At 38.6% G+C, this 4,007-nt stretch overlaps 1 long non-coding RNA gene across 1 annotated transcript in view; it reads left to right on the plus strand.

Moving 5' to 3' along the window:
- The window catches only part of LOC107834137 (uncharacterized), a 7,072-nt gene extending 4,744 nt beyond the window's left edge, over positions 1-2,328 (plus strand). The window contains exon 3 of the long non-coding RNA XR_001659922.1: positions 2,318-2,328. This is a non-coding gene — a long non-coding RNA (uncharacterized LOC107834137). The remainder of the gene's footprint in view (positions 1-2,317) is intronic.
- Positions 2,329-4,007: the final 1,679 nt, after the last annotated feature.

Raw genomic sequence — 4,007 nt, forward strand, 5'->3', positions numbered from 1 at the left:
TGTTGTAACTTTCAGTTTAATCGGCAGCTATCAAAATAAAAATACATACATAAATAAACGAGGTCTTGTGTGGAGGTCTTTTTACACTGTTTTGTGTTATTTTAAACGCGAAGAGAATCGATCTTTTTTTTTTTCAGCTTTTGCCTTGTAAGCCTCACAAATACAAGTCAGTCAACAAGCACAGGTTCCCAACACGAAGTGTGCATTTATAATTTTTCATTTCTGATAAAGGAGGAGGGAAGCTGGCTGATAGCAGGGCACAAAAATAAAGACTTCCTGAAAAGATCAGAGTGTAAACTTTTTGGTCAATCCCGTTCTAATGTAAAATAAGGAAAATAAGGAAATGTCTAGTTTTTGAGAATTTGGAAACAGTTACTTTTTATTTCCCAAAGTTATGGGGGGAGAAGAGGAGAGAATGGATATTTCACCAGCCTCATAAAATCTGTTCCCCCTCTATAAAATGGAAACAAATTAATTTACCTGCAAGTCTTTTACTGTGTTGATTCCACTCATCATCAACAACAAATCCTGTGATTTTCATAACATTTGCTCTTTTTTTTTTGCCAAAGTTAAGATGGGGAAACAAAATATTTTAACCACCTGATAAAATCTGTTCCCCCTCTATAAAATGGAAACAAATTAATTTACCTTCAAAGTCTTTTACTGTGTTAATTGTGTTAATTCCCCTTATGATCTATAAGAAATCCTGCAAGTTTTAAAACATTAGCTCTTTATTTGCCAAAGTTAGGATGGGGGAACAAAATATTTTAGCTCTTTCAGCTACCTGAAATAATATGTTCCCCCTACATAAAATGGACATGTACAGTGAATTAATTTCTTTGTTACCTACAATTTGAATCATTAATTGAAGCTGTATATTTCAGATTCCATGATCTGCTGGTAGAAGTTTTAAATCAATAGGACAAGATTTGAGGAGAATAGAGAGGGGATGCATATTTTGGCAGGCTGGAAAAGTAAATTGCCAAAAAATGCATCCCTGTGCTAACTTGGAGAAATAAAGAGCTGAAAGGATTTCACCTTTTGCCAATAAAGGTGTAAAAACCGTATGTATTTCAAGTAATTTGCGAAATAAAACCCACCATTTTAGGGATTACATGGTTAAGAAACGTGATAATGTTACAAATATCTTTAAAATTTCCTCTTCGGTCATATTCCAGTCCGGTTTCTCGTCAATATGCGAGAGCTTAGCGCGATGCGCGCTCCTGCGAGAGGGGATGCAATTTTGGCCAGACATGCATTTCTGGGCATAACAACACCTGCTAGCTTTACCGCGGTCCAGGACGCTATCAAGCTAGGAGCTTTACAAATATTTTACGTTACAATTACCAACATTACCATTAAAACGAATATTTATCTTGGCTTTTTACTATTCTTCCTCTTTAATTTCTCCGTCCCTGAAGGATAAGTCCTTTTTTGACACATTGTTTTTCTTTCTTAACTTCTTACCGGAGCTTTGGACGTTTGGATGCGCACTGCACAATGCACAGCAGCTCATGTTACCTGCCGCGGCCACCAGGAGGTCCCCAGGAGCAATTTATTTTTTTTCTTTTTATCAATAAAATTATGATTTCTACATACATTATCAAATATATATTGTTGCACAAACAAATCACTTCATAGTAAAATTGTGTGTTTTTCATATTATAATGACATAGAAATTATTATTATTAAAAAAAAAGTCAGCTCCACTGAGAGGGCCCCTTAGTGGCCCTGGGGCCCTAAGCGACTGCTTATGCCCCTTTTCCACTGGCTCTACTCGGCCGGTTCGGCTCGGCTCGGCTCGCTTTAAATGCGTTTCCACCAGCCCTTTTCAACGGGGCTGGCCCTGCTTTTTAGGGTCCTTCTTCAGAGCAGGGGCAGCCGGGCCGGCCCTGGTTTGGTAGGTGACGCGAGCTTCGCTGCTGTTCACTGATTGGCTGAGGGCGTGGACAAGACGGAGCAGCGAAGAGAGAAGAAAAATGAAGGCGCAACGTTTGAAACTCGTATGGAAGTAAATATGTGCCATCAGAATTTGAATAAAAAATGCATCCGAATTCAATTTTAAAAAAAATTCAGTGTCATTATTTGTACATGTTTGCAATTTTCATATGTTAAAAAAATTCACATTCCTATTTCAAAGATAAAAATTTCAATATATATTTTTTCAGTGTTAAAAAAATTCAGCATANGTAGCTGTGGTTTGAAATCAATAGTCTGCGTCAAACCGTGTAACTCATCTTTGACGTCATAAACAAATAATGCTTATGACCATCTTAAAGGTAAATACATAGACCAATATTAGTATGAACTTTAATAGAAGGAAGGTTTAAGCTTAGTCTTTAATGAGAATTGTTGAGAAAACCAATGGAACAATCAAATCCTTAATACATGATTAGAATCTGTTCATGTAAGAAAATTTTCAAATTCCGGACTTTAATAAATCTGGTGAAAAACAATTGCTAAGAGAACTCAGATTATTACCAAAACAAGTCTTTCTTGTAAATGAGATCTTGGGTCTCAATGAAATAATATGTGTAAATGAAGGTTAAATAAAAACAAATGAACTAACTCAGATGATAACAGAGAATTGAATGGTCCAGCAGAGAAAAAAATAGGCTTGGATAATTTTGGCAATACGCCATCGAAGAAAAGAAGCTGTCCTTGAAATCTGATTTAGGTTCCCCTCCTGGACTTGAAGACTCCACAATCAGATTTCAGATGTGTCCAGCTTTTAGATCCAAGTTTTCAACTAAATTCTACTTGAACTGAATCTTATACTTTAGATAGAATTCTTACCAAGAGAAGTTCATATTTCAAATCTGTTATTCATCTAAAGATGATCTTTTCAGGTCATTTGCAGCATGTGGTGACAGCTCAAAGGAAATTTTAACCAGAAGGATGCTGCAGCAGAGCCTGGCTCAGCAGGGCCGTGCAGAGACCTTTGGAAGGGTTAAAAAGGGGCACATTGAACAAGATCTTAAAACACCGTACATAGCAACAACCCATATTAATCAAGAATTTAAATGGATCCTACTATATCATTGCCATCATGTGGGGACTGCAAAGTGAATGTAGTATATTTTCCCCAATAGGTATTTCTGCTCTTGACAGTCCTGGAGGGCTGAGTTGATCTGAGACTGTAGCTGTTAAACAGAACATCAGAGAGAAGGTCGCCGGTTTTGAAGTTATGAAATAAGCAAATTTGCTGCCATTTTAGTAATTAAGCCCTATATCTATTTATAACCTCTCCAACAACTTGGCTGCAGACTGCTTTATAGATCAAAATATCTCAAAGGGGTTAACTCTATATAATTTTTTGATGTTAAGATCTAGAATTGATGTTAGATCTAGAATTGTAAGACTGGGACATCAAGGCAAAGAAAACTCAGTAGCTGCTGGTAGGGGCCATTCAGGGGGCCCTTCCAGACATCCAGGGGCCCCTAGAAATGGTTGAATTGTAACACAGACCGGAAGGGTTTCGGGGAAAAGGGGTTCTGTCGAAGGCCCCATTTACCTTGGGCCGGCCCTGCATGAACAGCCGCTGCGATGCGCATCTCTGAATCGGCCTGGAATCCCCCAGTGGCCCCTATGCCAGTCTGCGGATGCTTTGGGGACATTTTGATTCATTTAATTGTGGCATGTTTGGCTTTATGCTGCGGTTTAATTATTGCTTCAGTATTTTTTCGTTGATGTTTGCTTTGTGAACTCCAATTGGTATGGGCCGAATCTTCCTTTAACACTTGAAGTTCTGCAATAACTTCTATTTACAGCTGCTCACCTCCAGCCCAGATCCCGTTAGCAGCAGTTTTAACCCGCCTGGTAGTAACGTTAAGGAGAAGCAGAGGGAACAGGTGGTACCGGGGCTTGGAGGTGTGTCGCGACTCGCGGTGACAGTTGCAGTATCGTGTCTTATATCAGGATGTCTGATATAAAGACAGACATTCTTTATATCAGTCGGTGGGACCGACTCAGACTACCTGTAGCAAACCGGGCATTTAAAAGGTGTT

This window comes from Poecilia formosa, unplaced genomic scaffold (assembly GCF_000485575.1).
Source record: "Poecilia formosa unplaced genomic scaffold, Poecilia_formosa-5.1.2 Scaffold530, whole genome shotgun sequence".
Taxonomy (NCBI): domain Eukaryota; kingdom Metazoa; phylum Chordata; class Actinopteri; order Cyprinodontiformes; family Poeciliidae; genus Poecilia; species Poecilia formosa.